This window comes from Ovis canadensis, chromosome 1 (genome assembly GCF_042477335.2).
Source record: "Ovis canadensis isolate MfBH-ARS-UI-01 breed Bighorn chromosome 1, ARS-UI_OviCan_v2, whole genome shotgun sequence".
NCBI lineage: Eukaryota > Metazoa > Chordata > Mammalia > Artiodactyla > Bovidae > Ovis > Ovis canadensis.
This window is the reverse complement of record NC_091245.1, coordinates 85,449,367-85,464,611: the sequence shown is the minus strand read 5'-3', so window position 1 is coordinate 85,464,611 and position 15,245 is coordinate 85,449,367. Positions and strand designations below refer to the sequence as shown.

Here is a 15,245-nt window from a genome sequence, read left to right as displayed (position 1 = left end):
CTGAAACTCCAATACTTTGGCCACATGACGCGAAGAACTGTCTCATTGGAAAAGACCCTGATGCTGGGAAAGATGGAAGGCAGGAGGAGAAGGGCATCGATGGCAGAGGATGAGATGGTTGGATGGCATCACCAACAGGATGGACATGGGTTTGAGTAAGCTCCAGGAGTTGGTGATGGACAGGGAAGCCTGGCGTGCTGCAGTCCATGGGGTCGCAAAGAGTCGGACACGACTGAGCAACTGAACTGAACTAATAAGAATTTAGGCACATTAGTTTCTAAGTTGCAAATATTACATTTTGTTTCATTATCTTTACATTTCTGTCATTGCCCTTAATGTTCTCACTTCTTTATCCAAAAATTTAAAAAATTAAGTGACGTTAATGCATTTAATAATCTCATACATTTTAAAAAGCATAACTGAATAAGACAATATCTTTGAATAAAGAGGATAAAGTTATCAATAGGAATAAAGCAGTCATATTTTTATCTCTATAAACTTGGTTTCTCTCTGTCTTAGAGCTATTTTATCAAGAAAAGTATGCAACAAGGAAGTGGATTTTAAAAAATGGTAATTGGGAACCTGGTAAAATATATTTCAGAGTAATGCTAATCATGTATGTCAAGATAAAGAAAATTAAGGTGGCTTAAGTTTGCAATTCTCTTCAGAAAAATCAATTATAAAGCAGTTACACTGCTGACAGTAAACAATAAATCCCTGGATTTACTTAACAAAAAAAGCTTCCACTCTTTGAAAGTTTGTTTTTTCATTCAATGAAAGAAACTCATAACAGTGATTCTTTTTGAGAAATAAGGGGCTGTTTACATCAAGTATCTTTAAATCCAGATGTATTCCTGATCTTAGTCGGCCTATTTGAATCAGGAATCATTGCCATCTAGGAAATATATCTTCATAAAGTCGCCCAAGGTTTACAATGCTCCTGGTACTGAAATTGAACAGGACACTGTGGGGCTCCTGGGTACAAAAGCCTTTCTCTATTCTGCATTTCTTGTCTGTAGGGAATGGGCTCTAGCCTCCATGACTTTCTCTGAGTTCCAAAGGGCAGATTCAAACACTTGCTAATCAGAGAAGACAGAAGCTTCAGGTGGGCACCTCAGACCACTTGGCCATCCTGACAGACAACACTTGCTAATCAGGGAATGGAGGGGATGCAGAGGCAAGGGAGAAGCAGCCAAGAAACAAGGAGCAGCCTTAGGGCAGAGTCCTGGTTCCTCAACAGATACGCATAACTGTATCTTTGAGCTATTCACAGAACTAAAACCCAACAAATGGAAAATGTCAGCATTCTTCGCTTCAGAGAAGACCTCGTGAGACCAGATTAAAGGAGCGCAGGCCCTGCACACACCCAAATCTTGTAAGCAACCCCATCCTTGAATCATTGCTATGAAACTCCTCACCAAACCCTCCTGGGTTGGGACACACAGTTTATGAGGGCAGGAGCCTGGCAAAACAATAAAGCTATTCTTTCCTACTTCACTCAAAATTCTGTCTCCAAGATTTGATTCGGCACGGATGCACAGAGGATGAGTTTTCAGCATCAGCATTAGTTATGTGCCCTTCTGCCTCAAACTCTAAATAGGGATGGCAGACTGGAAACCAGTTTGCATCTCACCTGAGGTTCAGAATATCCTGAGTCAAATTCATGGGTGGGTTAAATCTCTCTCATAATATATAATTATTAAAACTGTAGCCCTCAATCCTGGCTACATATTGTTACAGCCTAGCAAGTTGTGTAAAATACAGGTGCCAGGGTCCATCCCTGGAGAATCACACTTAAGCATTCTGGAGAAGGGCCAGCAGTAACTATTTCATTTCAATCTCAATTAACCTTTATATAGTCACTGAAATGTTCACAGTCTTGTCACTTTCTAGTTTCAGACGATTAGAATCTTGCTGTCATTCTTTCCCTTTTGTTCTCATAAAACCAATGACACAAAGGTTAAAGCCACCAAGAAAGACAGTTTTTCAACAAGCGCAGTTCTGCTCATCACTTTTCAAATGAGCAATTAATAATTCATAACAATTAACTGAGTTATGAGTTTCTTTTTCAATATGTTTCTAAACATGAATAGATTAAATGGTAATTGCTATCAAATTTTATGTTCTAATTCATGTGTCCAATAAAAGTTTATCTTTGGGAACTCACTTTGTATTTCCTTTTGATATATTCATAACCAAATGCAATATACTGTATTAAAATATTTATTATTAACCTATCAAATATTAACCACTTTTAAATTATATGGATGAAAGAAAACAAATAGGCTACTTGTTTAAGTTTTCATGATTCTCTTTATTTTAATATGATTTGGATCTGTAGAATACATCCTGGTAAAAACTGATGACAAGAGCTACAGTATGAGTTCCTGCCTCTTAATAAAATTTTTCCAAGGCATATGTATGCCCTGGATTTTCCAGATACCCTTATTCTATGAATGGATAACTGACAAAAACAAACAACAAACTAGGCTTTGAAGTCAAATTCCTAGGTTAAAGTTCACATGTATTATCGCATCCTCTGATTCTCAAACTTGAATATGCACATGAACCACCTGGAAATCTTGTTAAAATTCAGATCAGTGAGTCTAGAATGAGGCCTGGGATTCTGCATTTCTAATAAATCTCCAAATGATGCTGATGATACTGAAGGATGTTCAGAACGATCACACATTTAAGTTGTTCGAATCTAGATGACTGTGTGCAGGTAACCTAGCCTCTCTGAGTGTCAGTTCTTGTATCTGTAAAATGAGGATAACCGCTAATAAGGTTTTATGCAAATGAAACAAGGCAATGTAAATGGCTTGGCATAGTTACTACATTAGGCTAGCACTCACTAAGTTGTGACCACTGTCGTCACTGCAATTAGGAGAGCTAATGTATGACCCAAGGGCTAAACTAGGATATCTCTAAGATGCCAACTCAGATATAAGATTTTAAGGTTATAGGTCAAAGCACGAGTACCTATGATCAGAAAAGTGAGCTAGAAAAGTGGTACTGGAAGTCGGTCTTCTCAGATGCCAACAAGAGTGAGGCTCTGTCAGGTTTGACACCCATCTTGTATTCTCAGCCCTTAGAAGAGGGCAGGGATGATATTATATTTGTCTCTTGGTGTTCAAATTTAGCAGAATTCCTGGCACATGACTGGAACTGCACCATTTGCTAAATGAGAGATAGTATACATAAATGAGTCAACTCTTCGCATGAGGTGGCCAAAGCACTGGAGTTTCAGCTTTAGCATCATTCCTTCCAAAGAAATCCCAGGGTTTCATGGGGTCGCAAAGAGTTGGACACGACTGAGCGACTGAACTGAACTGAACTGAACTGATACATATATGAGTAAATGAGTGGATGAGTGACTTCATGAACAAATAAATGAATTAGGCAACCCAAAGTGGGTCTAGTTTGATGGGGAGAAGAATTCAAAAGATTTAGCAAGACTTTATTAAGCAGCCCTTCCATTACTTTGGTTAAACTGAATTTAGTAATCAAACATGACATAATGGGCAGAGTTTTTCTATAGGGCATGGGATGATCGGATCTCATTTGTTGTATATGAAGAACATATGGAACATGACTGATTTAACCATGTTATATTAGATGGGCCTATCAATAGGTGAAGCACAGTTTTCTCCAGCACCAGACACCAGACAGCCTTTAGTAAAAATCTGATAGAAGCCACACATTATATGTTCATATGTAGCTTAGCATCCTTTGCAAAATCAGCAACTTTAATTTTCATCTTAAAGAAAGAACAGGCAGGTGGTGACTAAACATATCATGGTGATTATTTTGTAAATGTGTAGAAATATTAAACCCCTATGTTGTACACGTGGAACTAACCCAGTGATATAGGTCAATTAAAAAATATGTAGGCACTGACAGAAATATATAAATGATAGTTATTTCTGAGGGGTGGGAATTATGGGTGATTGCTAATTTTTACTTTATTCTTTTACATATTTCTAGTTGTCTACAGTGAACATGCATAGTTTGTAATATTAGAAGGGAAACAGCTGCTGCTGCTGCTGCTGCTAAGTCGCTTCAGTCGTGTCCAACTCTGTGCGACCCCATAGACGGCAGCCCACCAGGCTCCTCTGTCCCTGGGATTCTCCAGGCAAGAATACTGGACAGGGTTGCCATTTCCTTCTCCAATGCATGCATGCATGCTAACTCGCTTCAGTCATGTCCGACTCTATGCGACACTATGGACGGCAGCCCACCAGGCTCCTCTGTCCACAGGATTCTCTAGGCAAGAATACTGGAGTGGGTTGCCATTTCCTTCTCTAAGGAAAACAGCAAATGTCATTAAAATGAAAAAAAAAAAAAAGAGAAAGAATAGAGGTGTGATATCTCAGGAAAGACCTCATATTATATATCTAAGTATCTTCCACATAAGTGCTAATAAAAGCTGGATCAGTAAAATCACTGAAAATGCAGTGATTGTCATCTCTAAAACTGCCTCACTAATACATTGCCAAATTATTCTGGTAATTAGCCTTTCTGCAAACTCCCAAACTTTGTCTTTTTACATTCAAAATCTATGTGAACAATGTAGTTGTCCATATTATTGATTTTCATGATGAAGAATACAGATTAAGGTAAGACTAAGTCCATAGGGTCAATAATACTAATTAAAAAGAGGTCTAAGTGTGATTCTTAAAAATAATTGCATCAATATTTCATTATTTTTATAGTGTGTTGTCTTTGAGACATATGCTCATTTCCCCCAAAGAGTTGTAGCTTAGAAGAAATAACCACAATACATAATATTAATCCTACACTTTTGCAGAATATGGGAAGGAATATTGTTAAAAATACATCTTAGCAATTGTTCCTCTTTTAAAATACCCAGAGACGTCTGAACGATCTTGACTTTGAATTGTGACGATGAGCTGGGGACTGAGGTTGGATGCAGACCCTATGAACCATGTGTGGGTCTGACTTTCTGTGTATATAGGCCCGTTCCAGATGAAACCCAACTTTACTGGAATTTACATCAAAATAATCAATTGCCCTGTATTTATGCATGCCTCTTTTCCACACCTTGCAGCAACACATAACTGAAGGTTGACTGTAATGTTTAAAAACAGGAAACCTGACAAAGAGGAGATGGAAAGCATGTGGTATTAAATTGAGATGGGGCATGACATTCCATCCCTGTAGGTAGAGCTTTATGATTTAGAATGCCCTGGGTTCAATAGATTTGGTAATGCTCACAAGAGCGTTGGACAGAAAAGGCAGGGGTTCACAGTACTGATGAGTGCTGTATTCAGAATAATTACCTCTGATATCAAAGTTGATGGTAAAAAAATAAATCTTATATGTATGTTCTCTATGTATTTTTTTTCCTGGTGCCCTTGATGTTGTAGCCAATATCATTGCTGTGATTCTCCCTTAGCAGAGGTTTTTGCTGATATTCAAGGTGATGGGCTGTTCCTGCAGAATGCAGCAGAACGATTCCTCACACCAACATGAGCAATCCTGATTGCATTATGGCCACCCTGACTTCACTTTCATTAGTTGCTGATTGTACTAAATTGATGCGAAATTGACTTGGCTGGCTTGTAAGTCTTTAAACAGTTGGCACTGACTATGTCTGTGATCTTGCTCTGGAAATTATATGGTCAAAGCCTTCATGTTTCTGAAAATTCCAGCTTTTTTCTTAAGGTCAATTAGGGCCTTGTGAATATGAATCAATTAGACCAACTCTCTGTGATACTCATATCAAGACAGAGGACACACTTTAATGAAATACAAGGTGTTTTTTTTTTTTTCCTTCTTGTTCTCTCTTGCTTCCTGCTTCATATTATCTCCATTTTATTTAAGAGGTCCTCTGTTTCTTCATTTTTAACTGCTGTCTGAGCTTAAAATAAACCAAACTACATTCTGCAATCCAAATCCAGTCTGTGTCCTGTGTACTATGGCCTATGAACTAAGAATGGTTTTCATGTGTTTTTTAGTGACTGAAATAAAATCAAAAGAAGAAGAATTCATGGCACGTGAAAATTTTATGAAATTAAAATTTAAAAGTCAGCAAATAAAGTTTTAATGGAACACAGACACATTTCACTGCCATCTATTTGGGGCTACAATAGCAAAATTATGTAGTTGTGACAAAGACTGTATGGCCCAGGAAACCTAAAATAATTACTGTCTGGCCCTTACAAATACAGTTCAGTGACTCTTGGAATAAATCACCAAAGCTTCTGTCTCCATCTGCAAAGTAAAAATTATAAAATCCTAAGGATGCTAGGCCGTGTGCTGTGCTAAGTCACTTCAGTCATGTCTAGCTCTTTGTGAGCCTTTAAACTGTAGCCTGCCAGGCTCCTCTGTCCATGGAATTCTCCATGCAAGAATACTAGAGTGGGTTGGCATGCCCTCCTCCAGGGGATCTTCCTGACCCAGGGTCAAACCTGCCTGTCTTACATCTCCTGTATTGGCAGGTGGGTTCTTTACCACTAGAGCTACCTGGGAAACCCAAGAATGTTCTCAGCAAACTCAATTAGCAATAAATATTCACTATTAACTATTAACTAGTTTTCCACTTATTAGGTGTTTGACTCAGGAGAATTACCCTCTATAAGTCTCTGTTTTGCTGTCTATAAAATAAGGGGAAAACATTATCTCCCTGGTAGAATGAGGTAGTACATACATGTTCCTGACACAAATAGAGTATGTAATACATAATTTCATTATTTTATATTACTTATTATTTCTCAGCAATTGATCCATATGGAAACAGATGGGACCATTTTTGAGACTTCTGGATGATAGAATTTCAGATCAAGAAAAAGCCTTAGAACATCCAAACCATCTCTAAGATTCCACAGGAGGAGGTGCAATGAAAAGTCTGCGGTGGTCCAGCAAACAGTTCTTTAAGAGGTAGAGACAGTGATACCCAGATCAAGTCACTGTTCTGACTCCTAGACCTTAGTTATCAGGCACCCGCCATCCTGGTTTATCTGTGGCTCCTATACCTCGGAATTCTGTTCTTACGATGGCTGAGGACTGGCCCTTCATTTAAATGAACACAATTCCCCTATAAGTTTCAAATAGGTTGGCACTTTTTCAATTGAGCTGATTTTCACACTTGGACATTTTCTTTATACATGTAATTTTAGAACACATTCACTAGGGTGTAAAGGATGGCTCATGGTGAAACTCCACTTATGCATTGTCTAAAGTAAGGAGAGAACTTCATGCATTGTGTTTCTGCTTGGCCTTCTGATCATCTCACTGTCAGAAAAGTCCAGGCTGCTGCTTTGATTCTGGGCTACTCACTGATACAACTGTACCTGAATTTCTTCATGAGCTTTGGCGTTTCAGCACTATTAAACATGGATGGTTCTACAGTGTGAAATGGTAAAATCTGTGCATAATTGTCATTATTAATATTCTCTTCAAATAAAGGAGTAAAAGTTAGCATGGACTGTGAAGTAAATATGGAAAGTTGCTTAGCCAGGTCAGAATTGAGGCCCCTCTCTCAGCTGATCACAGGTTAGCAGAGTAGTAGGCAAACCTCAGAATGTCAGGAGGGAGCCTAGAATTGCTTTTAGTATGTCTACTATTTGTTTTTGTCCTATGCCAAGCTTCAGCAATTCAAGAGCATTGGGATTTGAATGTATTAGGATATGATCCTACTGTGAAGGGCATTCTGAACAACTCACTTCTTTCAGCCTGCCTCATCAGCCATTGCTTCTGTGGTTGTTCCAAATGAGCCATTAGTGGTGTGAAGCGTTAAAGCACTTTCCATACCACGGGTGTAAACCCTGATTCCTCTGCTCACGGTGGCATTGGGTCCCTGATGTATTAGAGGTCGGTGGGCTTTTCCTACCAATCCCAAATTAAAGTTATATTAGGAATGGATGGAAAACAGAATTGTCGCTGGAAAGTGATGGGCATTAGCATGACTGAGTGGTGTGGTGCCGTTCTGCTGAGTCAGGAGAAGTTTCACAACTGGAAGCAACCCTGGGTTTACTCTTCTAGTTAACAAAATGAACCATATCCCCCCAGGAGGACAACCCAGCATATTTGTAATGCTTACAAATTGCCACCTTCTATCTTCTTTCTTTCTAATATTTTCCTTTTTAAATTACCTCCGGGAGGCTCCTACTGGTTCTATTTAACAAGCACTTCCTTCCCACCCTTAGGAGTTGAAAACAGTAACATCAAGTGCCCTTCCAAGTGTTTACTTTTTATCACTGTTAATGTATGTGGTACTCAGCAAGGGAAATGAGACTAGTGTTCAAATTGATAGCAAGGAAATTAAAAACTTGGATTTAGCAATGCCATTCATTTTTAGCAATAGAGATATAAGAGCCCAATGAGTGAAGTCATGTGTCTAGGACTGAAAATACTCTGAAGCATCACAGACATTCCTCTTTAAGTGATATGCCACCTGTCAATGGATTCAACATGTGAGGTCAGCTGGTGAAATGTGAACTGGACGTTTCAATGTAACACAGCAAATAGCAGGAGACTGCAACCACAGCAACTGAAAAATTACAAGTTAGGTTCAAGGCATTTGACCAAGAAGTAAAATCTTCATATCAGAGAAGCAACTGGAAGCATCATTTTAATGATCACAAGTTGTCAGGATTGCAGAAATTAATCTCATAGAAAAAAAAATAAGAAAGAAAAATAAATCCCCTTGAACAATGGTAGCAGAGAAGCTATGATGGGAACCTATTAATCTCCAGGAACAGAAGTTATGTAAGCCTTAAATCTGATTCTTAGAAACCAGAACTGAGGACTGAGAACATGGCTAGTGAGAGTATAGAGTCTGTCTTTTGGTAGAGAGATTATAGAAGAAAGCTGAGAGGCCAAACTGTGGTTCTTAATACAAATTGAACTGTGTCTCTCATTATACTTCCTTTCTGCCCCCACAGACTTGGTCTGAAAGTCAGAGCTGGAAGCTTGGAGAGGCCCTAGAGGTCTTTTCACTTGAATTCTCTTTTAAGCAGAAACTCTCCAACAAGCATCACTCACAGGAGCTCATTCAGCTTCTGTGCGAGCTTTTCCAGAGTCTGGGGATTTACCATAACCCAAGGCATCATACTGCATATTCTCAGACAGCTGGAGAGAATAATTTTTGGAAAATGCTAAGCTGAAACATCCCTCTCTACCCACTGGTCCCTATTCTATCTTCCTGAACCAACAAGTCTACCTGTTACATAATAGCCCTCCAAACACTGTTTGACATCTGTAAGATGTTAAACCACACGCTTACCAAACTGTTTAAACTCTTTCAAATGAAGAAATCCTTCATCAAAGACAAAATTCGCCTATATCATTGCTTTGTTCACATGTTTGTTTGTTTGTTTCAGAGACTGAACTCTTGTGATGGGATGTCCAGTGAATGTTTCAGGGGAACTATAACCATTTTGGTCCTTGTGCAGTCTAAAATTGTGTTAGTGTCTTTGCCACTCAGGACAAAATGTTATCTGGAATTGAGTATCTCTGCCACTTGAACAACTTGTTAACACAGTTCTATACCATTCTACATTTTTGCAGTATGTTTTTATAGCCTTAACTTGCAGCACAGCGTATCTAGCATATAGTAGGGACTTAATAAATGTTCACCAAAACTTCATAAGAAATCCTTATATAGTCAAGTTGGTTAGTATAGAAGTCTCCCATTTTCTCTCTATTGGAAATAACGCATGATTTTATTTAAAAAATTAACGTGTGTTTGTGTTTTAAAGAGCGTCTAAGATCTTATCTTTTCCCCCAATATTTTGTATTTTTCTTAAGATTCAGGACAATACCTCTCAAAGGCCTTTACTAGCATTGCTCTCTTATGCGACATTGTCATCTCCCTACTATCAATAAGTGGTATAAATAGTTTCCTGACTGCTTTTTCCACTCTTTTGGGTAAAGAAATTCTCATCAATGCAGTCAACAATTAGCAGGACACATCTTTTAGCAGATATCTTGATATGTGAGCGCTTCCCTGGTGGCTCAGATGGTAAAAAATCTGCCTGTGAAATGTAGGAGACCTGGGTTTGATCCCTGGGTCAGGAAGATCCCCTGGAGGAGGGAACAGCTATCTACTCCAGTATTCTTGCCTGGAGAATTCCATAGACAAAGGAGCCTGACAGGTTACAGTCCATGGGGTCGCAAAGACTCGGACACAACTGAATGGCTAGTGCACACATTTTTGATATGTGAATTCCCCCATTTGGAAGATTACAAAGCATTTAGATTTCCTAATCTGGCTTTGGACTATATCTATATCCTCTAAATGGTTGTACAGTCTATGAAACACACTCACAATACTTTTTCTATAAGATCTTTGATCTTCACTGAAAAATATTTCAATCTCTAATTCACAGTGCAAGACTGTATCTTCTTGACATAGATCATATTATGTATTTCTTTCAAAGTTTTACCTTTCAATATCTTTATTCCAAATAGGAATTAAATTCCATCTCCATGATACCTGCATATTCATTGCTGTCATTAAAAGCTGGCATTCTTGATGATTATTGTGGTAGGCAGAGAAAAATATCTCCCCAAAGATGTCTATATCCAAATTCCTGGAACCTGTTCCCTTACATGACAAAAAGGATGTGATTAAATTAAGGGATTTCAGATGGGAAGATTATACTAGATTATCTGTGTGTTCCCATTCTAATCACATGGGTCCGTAAAAGTAGAGACTGTGTCCAGGCTGTGGTTAGAGAAAGATATAATGGCAGAAGAAAAGGCACAGAGAAATGGGAAGTGTATGGCTTTGAAGGCTGAAGAACAGGGCCACGAGGAAAAGAGTGCAGGTGGCATCCAGAAGACAGACAAGGCAAGGAAACAGACTTTTCTCTTACAGCCTGACCGGAATACAGCCCTGCCAACACTTTGATCTTAGCCCAGGGAGACCGTTGTTTGGCTTCTAAATACAGACCTGTAAGATGATAGATTTGTGTTGTTCTGAGCTACTAAATTTGTGGTAATTGGTGATAATATTCTAAGCAGCAGTAAAAACAAACAGACATCATGCATTCTCTGGAAGGCATACACCTAAGCAATGGAATTCTGTTCCCTAAACTTTCTCTCGTTTTTCTCCTAAGAATAACTGCTGCCTTTTTAAAAAATTTTGTGGTTTGCCACAATTTCTGGCTTTATAGTTTTACAAGAGCATTTTTACTATATTCAGATCAAATTTAATTAGAAACTTTTCTTGATCAGACCATTGAGCTTCCTACTAAACACATGTTTTCTTGTTCTTGGTAATATATGTTGTGATCCTTCCAAGAACAAATATTTTTATATTCTAGGCCATGACCCAGCAACTGACTCTCAGCTTTCCCCTTGCTATGTATGTTCAGTTCTTGATTTCCTATATCTTCCAAAATCTTAACATTTAGCTATGTCACAAAATATTTTAACTTTAATCCAAATATTCACACTGTTAAGTTTTTCTGAAAGCACCATTAGTATCCATATAAATTAGGTAACAATGTGGGGAAATTGGTGGCTTTAATATTGTCTGATATTCCAATGTAGCTTATACATTCTTCGGGAAGACAACACATCTCTTCATCAGCCCCACTGGTTCTATGTGTAGGTATTTCCATTTCATCTTCCAAACCAACCAACCAAACAAAAAACACCTCCCTTATGTCTAGTCTTCTTGGCACCCTTAACAAGTGTTGTGTTATTTTCTAACACATGTTAACCAACCACATTTTATGTGAAACATGAAATGTTACTTTTTCTTTAGAAGGTTCATCTTTATTCTCTGGGATGTGGCTCATACTTCTTCTTGGATTTCAAAGGGGTGCATAAAAAAAGGTCTCTCCTCAATCTTATTCTTCTGTGGAGCAACCTTAACACTAATTTTGATTCTGCCCGTCCTCCTTGAAATCTTTTCATTTCTGCACTCTTTCCTGAACCGTGTGTTCCATGCTGCCTGACGTCCATTCATTCTGGAGGTTTTCAAGTGCTTCCCCTTTTGTCAGAGAGACCAGTTTACACTTATGGTGCATGCAACCAGTGGCCACCTCAGGCAGAAAGTTCACTAATGAGCCTAGACCTCTTAATTTCCCCAGTTGAAGACACACAAGTACCTTAGGGGTCACCTTTGTTTCAATCACTTGAATTAGTCTTGTGTCTGAGCAAGGGATTTTTAGAATCCCGCAGGTCAACAGTTTGATACTCAATAATGGCCATTCTTATTACACTTTCTGCACCATCACTCTACAATTAGCGTTAAACATGGATTCTTAAAACAAACAAACAAACAAACATGGATTCTTACCTACTTCTTTGACACATCAACTTGTACCTGGAAACTAATAATAACTGAGGTCTTACTCTGTACCCTGAGCTCCACGTTCATTATTTTCCATATGTGTTAGGTTCTAGTTTTATCACAATTTTTAGATAAAAAATTAAGTTTAGGGAGTCCAAGTACTTTCTGCTAAGTCCTGTGGGTAGTAAGGCATGGAGATGGACTTCAGACCTGGGTCTGTATGACTCCAGAGCTGAAGTGTGTACTCATCTGGTTCTATTCATAGGATGTAAGCAACGGTGTCAGGAACTGAATCTCTTCCTTTTTGATTCCCAAGTACAAGCCCTGTGGGACTGCAGTTCCACACTGCTCCTCTTGTCAGTCCTCTGGGAGACTGGACCCCTGTGTCTGGAGGCCCTGGACTCTGTCCTGATACTTACGACAGCTCCTCCCTGGTCCTGACTCCCTAAATGTGCAGCTCATCCCTGCTCACTGCTGCCAAGGCCACTATCAGCCCTACTTGAACACTATGTTTTTCTTTCCTTGGCTTCTCATTGCCAGGTCACTAGCACCGCCACTAATAATGTGGCCAACCCAAAGGTGGGTCCAGCTTAGGGCAAACAGAAGCAGCTGTGTGTGCGTGCACATGTGATGTGAGAGGTGGCTGGGAAGGGAAGAGAGCAAAACAGATTGACGTGAGGGGCATTTCTGAATGCATTCATGTATATGCAGGCATAGGAGTGATGTGAAAAATACTTATCGACCTACAAGCACTAACTGATTAGTATGGATACCTGCTCTAGTATTGGAGCAGGTGCTGAAGGCACACCACTTTGACAAGCATTATCCTGTTAGATTTTGAGGATATCTAAGAGATTCCAGGGAACCACTTAGGGGTCTCAATGCAATAGCCATTTACCAACTGGCAAAAGGATTTCTATATTTTAACACAGAATATCAGCCCTGTGTAGCTGGGTTGAGGGAAGAAAAGATTTCAGACTGAGATAAAATTATTGTGTGCTCAAAGGGGTATCTGAAGTCTGTAAATTTATATAGTAAATCCTGTCTCACCCTGTTCCAGTCCTTCCTTTACAGAGCAGTCAGAATAATCTTTCTAAAGCAGAATCGTATCCTCTCCTCTGCTTGAAACTGTATGGTGGATCCCATATCATCCCTGTAGGAACGTCCTCACTTCTCTTCCCGGATGAGATAAAACTTCTTAGCTTGGCGTTCAAGACACTACATGATCTGGTCTATGGTTGCTTTTTCAACATTTTACCCCCATCCCAACACAAACAACACACACACAACATGCATACTCCTTACCCTCTAATCATATCAATACCTTTTGATATTTCTGAAGCAGAGTATGTTAGCTCATGTACTTTTTTTGCCCAAGAAGTTCCATCCAGGAAGGCTTTTACTAATACTAATACTAAAGACTCAAAATGTCTTCCTCTCTAGGATGCCTTACACCCCACCTGGGCTTCCCTAAAGGCACGTTCAGAGCACTTGGTCTGATTACCTTCTAACTGTTGGGTGCGTGTCAGCTTCTCACTCCAGATTGTGAACTTCACATCCACATGCCCAAAGCAGCTCTCTCTCTTGATCCTTTAGCCTCTACTGCTAGTTCAATACCAAATTTATAGTAGGTATTCAAGAAATACTCATGAAGGTAAAATATTTACTCCTGTAATCTCACTGATCGACTTAACTAGGATGTAATAAGGTGCTGGAGTTGAGGCACAGAGCATTTTGTACATTATATAGCACTTATGTGGTATATCTATGCCTAAATCCAGTCTTCTAATTCCAGAAGAAAAAACCTGATGACATTATATCTTTTTATAAAACTCCAGAAATTAACACAGAAAAATTAAGTTCGGCCTTTTTGGGGCATACATTTCTTCTAAGGCTGGATTCATTTCCTTTCTTCTCCAGTGTCTTTCCTTGATTACATTTCAGGAGCTCGTTCATTAGGTCCTGCTGCACCAGGTAGCTAACATGAGACTTTCCCTTTGGAAAGGTGTGTCTTCATTATAAAGTCTCCTCATTCCCTATGCTTTGAGTCTTGATGCTGGTCCCTCCTCTGTCTCTCTTTCTCTCCTCCTGACTGCTGGCCTTCTGTGGGCCTCTATATCTAGATGACAACTATCTCCTCAGTCCTGGATTCTCACATTGCTTTGGGGATCCTAAACTCATTCAGATCCTTAAAATGCTTCCTGGGAACCTACAGTGTGTATAACTTTCAAATGATGACCGTATCCAGAGCTTATGTACAGAAGTGCTGCCTGACTTCTGACACTATTTGACTCGTTTAATGACTTTCCAGCATGGTGAGAGATGCTCACTCTCCAGCATCTAGACCCCATCCTAACCTTGACCTGCCCAAAGCCCAATTTCTCGGTTATCACCACAGTTCACTGATGCCCATGGCATTAGTATGGCAACAAATTTCACTTTGGCTTTATAATATGCAGAAGTGTAGCCTCCAGATAACTATACATTTCATAAGTAGGAGGTAAAATATTCTGTTCACCTCTGGTAGAAACTGGCTTTAGATAGTTCCTGCATGCTGACACTTTTTTTTTTTCTCAAGTGAAAACTAAGCAAAAACCCTCTAGAGCTATGCTGTCCAATATGGTAGACATATGTGTCTATTAAGCCTTGCAATATGGCTAGTTCTAATTGAGATGTTCTGTAAGCAGTAAACATCTGATTTCAAAGGCTCTGAAAAAAGTGAAATATATTGTTAATAACATAACATTAATTCTATGTTGAAATGATAATATTTCAGGTTTTTTGGATAAAATAATTTGTTAAAATCCACCTCTATTTATTTTTACTTTTAAATATGGGTAACAAAATATTTCAAGTTACATGCATGGCTTGTATGATTTTCTATCAGGCTGCACTCTCCAGAGGCTCTGCCTGGTGGCTCTTTAATATTAGTAAGCTGACTGTGTACAGATAGAATGGAAAGCTAGTGCAGAAT

General features: G+C 39.0%; 1 protein-coding gene across 7 annotated transcripts in view; it reads right to left on the bottom strand.

Moving 5' to 3' along the window:
• Positions 1-15,245, bottom strand: part of NTNG1 (netrin G1) — a 371,518-nt gene that overhangs the window by 34,787 nt on the left and 321,486 nt on the right. The window lies entirely within an intron of this gene.